The sequence below is a fragment of the Chiloscyllium plagiosum genome, chromosome 7 (assembly GCF_004010195.1).
Source record: "Chiloscyllium plagiosum isolate BGI_BamShark_2017 chromosome 7, ASM401019v2, whole genome shotgun sequence".
Classification (NCBI taxonomy): domain Eukaryota; kingdom Metazoa; phylum Chordata; class Chondrichthyes; order Orectolobiformes; family Hemiscylliidae; genus Chiloscyllium; species Chiloscyllium plagiosum.
The window spans coordinates 36,231-45,272 of NC_057716.1; positions in this window are offsets into that span (position 1 = coordinate 36,231).

Genomic DNA, 9,042 nt, shown 5'->3' on the forward strand with positions numbered 1-9,042 from the left:
ACGATCGTACCTAGGTTTCCTGTATAGGTCAGGGTCATCTGAATTGAATGCCTCTGATCCAGCCTTCAGCTGGGAATGGATCTTCCAGCTAATCCATGGTTTCCAGTTGGGGAGCACTTAGATTAACTTCTTTGGCATGCAGTCCTCTTCACACTAACTGATGAAGTCTGTGATAATCATGACATACTCATTTACGTTGGCCATCGAGTTCTTGAATATGAGCCAGTCCAATGACTCCCAGCAGTCACAGAGGAGCTGATCTGTGACTTCACACCTGCATTGTATGACTTTCCGTACCAGATCCTTACATTTCAATTTCTGCTTGTAAACCGGGAGATGGAGCACAGCCTTATGGTCTGATTTACCATAATGTGGGCAGAGGATGGAGCGCTAGGCATCTTTGATAGTTGTGTATCAATAGTCCAGGATGCTTGGGCTCTAGTGGGAACAGGAGATGTGTTGGTGGTATCTTGGTAGCACACTCTTGAGGTTGGATATGGTCACTTTCACATGCATTCCAATGCTATTAAACTCACATCCAATCTCTAATGCTTCCAGTTATAGCTCGCTATTCAGTTATGACATGCATATCACCAGAACAGTGTTACATAAAACTGGATATTTTACTCTCAGCGAAAAGTGGCCGAGCAGAGGCTGATAACTACGTTCAGTACCCATAGGGAGGGCCTCAACCAGGACCTTGGGTTCATGTCACATTACAGGTGACCACTATTGCACTATACACACACACATACACACACACACGTATACACAGACATGCACACAGACACTCACACACACCCTTACAGACACACACACTCCCACACTCACACATGCATCCTCTCACAGACTTAAGACACTCTACACTCACATACACACACACATATACATATACACTCTCTCTCACACTCACAACCCCCCAACCCAGACACACACACACACACAAAGACCCACATGCACACATATACATATACATTTGTGGGATGAATTTGTACTCACAGAGTTATATTGTACTTTGCTCAAAAACTGCATGAATTCATGTAATACTCCGTTATCTCACTTTTTAGATTAGAATCAGTCTAAACATTATGACACTTACAGAGAACACAGGGGGCTAACATCTTCAACATATTGTCTGGCTGACACCAATTGTTACAGGTTAACCTGGGAATGCAACTTTTTAAAAACGTTTTGTGATTTACACATGAAAGAAGTGAAACTATGAAAGACTCAACAGACAATCAAGGCATTTTTCAATGTATAATTTCAGTTACATCACACTGTAAACATTTGCTATAAATTCTGTGTCTTACAGTTGTGTCCTCCACAATCACCTGATGAAGGAGCGTCGCTCCGAAAGCTAGTGCTTCCAATTAAACCTGTTGGACTATAACCTGGTGTTCAGGATTAGTGGTGCTGGAAGAGCACTGCAGTTCAGGCAGCATCCAAGGAGCAGTGAAATTGACGTTTCGGGCAAAAGTCCTTCATCAGGAATAGTTGTGTGATTTTTAACTTTGTCACCCCAGTCCAACACCGACATCTCCAAATCATAATAAATATTGCCATTTCTTTATCACAAGCACCCAATATTTCTTATTGTATCCATCTTCCAATAGTATGATTCTGTTTGAGGGCCTGTACTTCACTGCCACAAGTGACTTCTTTCCTCTATTTCCTCATCTCCACCCAAAATGGTTCTATATCCTGATTTCCGGAATGACAATAATCTGACTATTACACCACTACCATCAATGATTGCTGCTGATGGCTTATACACGAGACTTCAACAAGTTTCAATAATGGCTGATGAGTGATCAGTCTGAAATACATGCTGAGAGCTATTAAGTGACCTCCCTTGGATAGTTTGATATGGAGGTTTCAGCGTTTTGTACTCTCAATTACAGAAGTCTGCAGACGCAGGAGATGTTATGAACTGTTATAAAGCTTTGAGGATTTGATATGTGTGAGCAGTAAATGAAATGTTGGCAAGGCAGCAAACTTGTACCGTCAACATTATAACAAAATTCTGAGAGTTTTCTCAAAATATGTCAGCTTTTGTTCTCGTAGATTGAATACTATGTGCATGATGTTTGGCCTGACTTCTGCTTCTGTCACTTGCTTCTTTTTTGAGGGAGTTTACTGGAATGCAATTTCTGACCAGTCATCTGACCTGCCAGTCACCTTTGCACAATTATATTCTGTTTCCTCACATTTGATGCTTTCCTTAGCTTTTCTGATTAACCAGGGGTGGTGAATTGCTGGGACAATTTCTCACACCTAACCTACACATAAATGAACAAGCAGCAGTACAGGAATTGCTCAGTGCTTTGACAATGCTTTTGATTTGTCTTTGTTACTATTGATACCCTGTTCTTTTTTGAATGCATTTTTGTAAAGGTAAGCAGTCACGAAGAATTTTTTTTCTTTGACTTTTAACTAATTGTATTGATTTAATTTTTGCCAGCACTGCTTTTTGGTCTACCAGATTCTCCCATAATGTAAGCCTTTGTAATAAACATACCCCCAGCATATTATGTGCCATGCATTGTGAGCATACAGGAGTTGCTGAAATTAGGTGACTTTTGAATATTGGCATGATCAGCATTTTGTGACATGGAAGAGCAATTACCCAATTCTGAATGTAATTATTCCACTTTAGAAACTTGGCAAAAGATGCAGCGTGCAAATATCGTAAGTTCACACACTTGTCTTTCCTTATCAAGCTGGATTACACCTTGTTGTACAGTCATAACACTATAAATGAATAAAGTTGAAGACAATAGCACATCTGTGAGAAAAAAAACCCTTTGTTGTAGCTCTTGCAACCACAATATGCACAGACAAAAAGAATGCTGGGATCAGAACGTAAGTCATGGTGCACAAGTAATCTGCAGCCAGAACAAAAGGATAGATCAGCTTATGTACAAGGTTTTACATCAGTTTTGTTGCATGGGGCATAGATGAGGATCACATGTAGGCAGATTATGGGAAAACATTAATAATGATTTACATTTTTCTGCATTGACATACCTTTCAGGCAACTTCAAGTCACTGGCTTAGAATTTAACGCAATGCCTGTTGATAAACACATGAATATTCTGGCCACACCTTTTCTATTAAAGGTGTATTGTTTTTATCTTCACTAAAGGAGGGAGCTCAACCACATTAACCTCTTTATATGAGTACTAATTTGCTTGTTTTTGTTGCTTCGATACTATGACCTATCTCTGCATGTCTTTTGAAACTGGCCTACAGTCTTACAGATGTAGCAGTCTTTTGTCACAGCTGGGCAATGCTTTGTCAGTAAAGCTTTGTGTTCCACAGCACTGATACTAATCAATAGTACCTGCTCTCTGACATACTCTTTGCTTTGGATTGTCACACGTGTCCATAGAAGGTCTGTACCTTTTTAGAATCGATGAATTCTTTTGTTCTTTTCTGGAAAATTGCCCTTCTCTTTTCATGAATTAGTTGAGAGTCTTCCAAGTTTCTACTTCCAGTACAATTTGCATAGCTTTCTTCAACATCAAATCTCTCTTGGGCAGCAGTGAATCTGACAAAGTGCCATCAATAAATCCAACATAATTTATGTCCCTTTTGAATTTCCAAAGTTCCATAGTCATAGTTCTTCACCAATCTAGATGTCATTAAATTAGAGATGGATTCTCCTGGATGCTAAAATCTTATGTTAAGTTGTACATTTCAATAATGCTATTAGATCTCAGATTAAAGTAATTATCAAAAGTTGCTAGAACCTATTCAAAGGTAACTGGGCCTTCTTCTATACTTGTCAATTTATAACATTATTCATTAAATCTTGATGGCATTACTATTTCTCCTATCATTTGTTAATTAGATTACTTATTCTTCCTACTTTAAAGCTGTTCTCATCTCTGCAGTATCTAATAACGGCTTTGTTCCATTTAGCTCAAAAATTTGACGATTCCTCAAGGCTTAAAAGCTGATTATTTAAAAGCTTGTTAAAATACATTAAATTGATGTTGATGCATTTCTTTCATATCAAGTATCTTCAAACATTTGCATTTTGTATGAAAACATTATAGTATTTTATTTGCCTGTAATTCTTTAGAAACTTGTGTTATAGTGACACCATATGATATTCTTCCAAAAAAGTTTTACATTATGTATTATTGCAATAAAGTATCTCTGCATGACTTGCTTGCGATATTTCAACCTTATACAAATCAATACAAAAGGGTGGTTTCGAGCCATCTAATCAAAATGGTGGTTTCTTGCCTTCTTGGAGTTTCATAGCTTCTGAAACCAATATTTGGTCTCCGATTTCTTTATGGCAAAGAGGACAATTTCTCATTTTTCACGGGCAGTAATACAATGCTTGCCCTCTTACACAATTTTTAAATAGATTTTGTGGCTATGGCCTCAATAGATCTTTCTGTTGAAATCACAGTTTAAATTATTAATATCTCAATCTTATCATAATCTTTAAATTCTTCTGCCATTAGACTCTGTCTTCAAAATTTTTTCAATTGCCTTTTTTCACATTATATGTATTCCGCAAGATCTGGAATAAAATAATTCGCTGGCTCCTGCTCTGTCTATTGTGGCTGTATCGCATGGACCTTCTTGCAATGGCAGACATACTTGTTTTGAAGGATAAAATGCTATTTTCAATTTCTATCTTCCAAGCCTGGTCTTTTCTGCCATTATTTTAAAAGGATACCCTGTTGGCCATAGGGATTTCTAACTTTACTCATCATGTTCCGATCTTATGTAAAGGCTCTGTCATCTTTTAGTCATATTGTTCAGCCTGGGCCTCCTACAGGTTCTGAGGTGAAGGTTTCCTTCTGGAGAGCTGCTCTTGCCCTGTTGCTGATTCCGTGAGTGCTGCTGACTGACTGCTTGTTTCTTCTTCAAGCAATACATAAGAACCAGGAGCAAGAGGAGGCCACCCTGCCCTTCGAGCCTGCTCTGCCATTCAATAAGATCATGGCTGATCTTTTCATGGGCTCAGCTCCACTTACCTTCCCTCTCACCATGACCCTTAATTTTTTTTACAGTTCAAAAAATGATCTATCTTTGCTTTAACATTTACTGAGGAAACCTCAACCACTTCTCTGGGCAGGGAATTCCACAGATGCACAACCCTCTGAGTGAAGAAGTTCCTTCTCAGTTCAGTCCTAAATCTGTTCCCTCTAATTTTGAGAATATGCCCTTTTGCCCTAGTTTCATCCACCAATGGAAACATCCTCTCTACTTCCAGCCTATCTATTCCTTTCTTAATTTTAAATTCTTTTTTGTAAGATCCCTCCTCATTCTTCTGTGAGAAACGAAGCTCACTCACTTCAATAATTTCAGTCCGAGACAAGATCTGAATCAGTAGTGTCATTTATTTCACTCTTGCAAGAGGGTGTGGTGTCCACTGTCCACAAGGCAGGTACACACACGCACACTGAATTCAACTAGTACACAATATTTATGTAATTTGTTCCTATTTTCTCCTCCCATTGCTCCTCCCCTGTTTACATCTCCCACCTCTCTAAGACCAGCGTCCATTACTCTTGTTCATCTCTTGCCTTATCCGGCCTTGTCTATGACAAAATGCTTATTTCTGGCCTCACAAGGCCGTTTGACCACATCCTGCCGTGATCCATTGTTAGGTATATCCTCCTTCACTACCATCTGTTTCCCTCACTTGTTATGACCTCATGACTTCTTGATTGTGATTTGTTCTTGTTTTTGCAGAAGCGGGAAACAGATGCTTATAACTACTGTTTGTACAGGCATACCTCGCTTAACCCCCTCCCCTCACAGCACCTTATCTATTTGTCTGTAACATCTACCATTGTTTACAGGCACATTTCATTCTTGCATGCACATTTTAGCTAATGCAAAAACAATTATGTACTTCCTTCACATAGTTTTCATTCTTGTTGACTCAATTCTTGACTGAAACAATTATACACTGGTGTGAGTTCATTTACCTTGCGTAAGTAATTATGATTGCAGAAGTAACACTACTTTACCTATATCCCACACTTCTAAATTCCAATGAATATTATCCCAATCTACTCAGTCTCTCCTCAAAAGCTAACCCCTCAACTTTGGAATCAACCTAGTGAACCTCTTCTGCACCCCCTCCAGGGCCAGTACATCCTTTCTCAAGTAAGGAGACCAAAACTGTGTACAGTACTCCAGGTGTGGCCTCACCAACACCCTGTACAGCTGCAACATAACTTCCCTGCTTTTAAACTCAATCCCTTTAGTAATGAAGGACAAAATTCCATTTGCCTTCTTAATTACCTGTTGTACCTGCAGAACAAACCTTCTGTGATTCATGCACAAAGACAAACAGGTCCCTCTGCACAGCAGCATGCTGCAATTTCTTAACCATTCAAGTAATATTCCTTTTCACTGTTATTTCTACCAAAATGGATGACTTCACATTTATTTACATTGTACTCCATCTGCCAGACCTTTGTTCATTCATTTAAACTATCTATGCCCCTTTGCAAAGTTTCACAATCCTCTACATATTTTGCTCAGCTCAGTAATGTTCTGAAAGTGGCAAACTTATTTCTCTTCTGAAAAGCTTTCCCTCTTGGTCAAATGGATTTTTTCACCACAGTTACCTCGACGTATTTATGCAACAATCTCACCACTGATCACCAGATGGTATGTTGTGGTACTAACGGTGTAGTTTCTGATTTGGGTGGTGAAGTGAGAGTTGACATGGGACATGCTGACACAGGGCACACAGACACAAGATGGCCGCTGCACTATAAGTTGGTCACTTAGCACACAAGATGGCCGCTGAGTCATTCCATGGAAAAGTACAGTGAAGCATACACAGATACTGCCTGAGGCCAACAGAATAGACACAATAGACACAGAACATAGAAAATTAGTTTAAGGTGGGTGGGGCAGAGAATACACATGAGTAACATCTACTGCCCGCCAAAGTGTCTGCGTCTCGCCACCACCTTCAATAGAAATGTTAACTACCTGAGACTGCTTGTATACAAGTGTTAATACCTTAGATTTGCAGTAATCGAAAATGATCTTTCTTCTCAGGAAGAACAATCACGACCAATTACTGCAGCAAGGGACTCTGTAACATTCCTCTGAAACTGACAATGACTCTGTCATGTTTTCTGTAAACAAACCATGCTGTACAAACAAAGATTTGATATTGGACCATGAAACCATGAAATGTATAAAATATTGTGACATATGCTCTGAGAGTGAGAGGAGGCTCGCAGTTGACAGCCATGCTGGCAGACATCTCTCTCTTGCTCTCTCCCTGGAGTTCCAGTTTCTTTGTACAATAAACTCTGTCATTGAATCCCCATTCTGACACCGAGACTGGTGATTTTCTCCACAACAGTGGACAGCTGTCTCCTTCTCTACTGGGGGGAGGTGCCGGTGTTGGACTGAGTTGGACAAGGTCAGAAATCACATGACACCAGGTTATAGTCCAATGGGTTTATTTAAAAACATAAGCTTTTGGAGCCCCCATTCCTTCATCAAGCACCTGATAAAGGAGCAGTGCTCTGAAAGCTAGTATTTTCAAATAAACCCATTGGACTATAACCTGGTGTTGTGTGATTTTTGACCTCCTGTACTGAGACTTAAGGGACACTTAATTAACAGTGGCAGATGGTAAACCACTATAAAATCTGAATGAGAAGAAACACTTGTATTAACAACAAGCTGTAGTTTGTTGCATGATAATAATTGGTTCAAGTTGCATTGACTAATTAAACATAATTGCAAATATTGAGCCAGAAATAACACATGTGCCTCTATTGGGACATCATGCTGGACTGTTTTCTGGCCACTCAAAAACTGCAACATCATCAGATTACATAAAACCTAATAGAATCTTTAACAGTAAATTTGTAAGAGTCATTAACTTAAACAATATGCTCATTAATTTGTGCATCAACAGATTACTTCAAGGTACTACTGCATTGCAGTCATACTGCAGAGCCCAGCCATGCTGTTCCCACTTAGAATGGCAGCATTAATGTCATGATTGCTGGTGCTCAGATTGTTGTCTCTCAGCTAGCCTGTCGCTGCCCATTCCAGAATGGTGGAGGCTGAAACTGGCTCGCAGACCCACTATTGCTAGAGGTCATGCTCCAAAGGCTTATCTCCCTCACTGAATTTCAGCAATCATTCACCATCTACACTGCAGCAACTGAAGTAACACTGCATTGGGGCACTACATCAGCAAAGGACCTCCCATAGATCAGGCACTAATGGGAATCACATGACGATTAGATCTGGATGTTTTTATCTTTCGTGTACTACTGGATAAAGTTGTTTGTTGTTGGATTTTGTTGAGAGATGTTGACCAATGTGACTTTGTGTTAGGGAATGGGTCTGCAATTACTTGGAGGACAGAAATCTTTGGCAGAATGTAAGCCCAGTCTTGATAAACATCATTGATTCATTATATGTAAGTAGCCGTTAAGTAGCATCACAGTCAAGATACATGGTTGTCTCTTTGAGACATCAGAGTCAATTTAAGAGTAAGTGCACATTACTGCAACTATAAGACGATAAAACATCGCAGCTGAAGGCGGCCATTCAGTTCATCGAGTTTGCTCTGCGTTTCAGTAAAATTATGGATGGTCTGAAAATCTTCAACTCCACTTTCCTGCCTTTTCCCTATAACCCATTATTCCATTTCTGATTAAAAATCTGTCAATATCAGCTTTGATTTTTTTTTAATGATCCACCCTAACAACACTCTGCCACAGATTCTCTACTCTCAGAATAGTCCTTTCCTAATAGAACATAGAACATAGAACAATACAGCACAGAACAGGCCCTTCGGCCCACTCTGTTGTACCCGGGGAAAAAGTCTCTGACTGTCTACTCTATCTATTCCCCTGATCATCTTATAAACCTCGATCAAGTCACCCCTCATCCTTCGCCGTTCTAATGAGAAAAGGCCTAGCACTTTCAACCTATCTTCGTACAACCTATTCTCCATTCCAGGCAACATCCTGGTAAATCTCCTCTGCACCCTCTCCAAAGCTTCCACATCTTTTC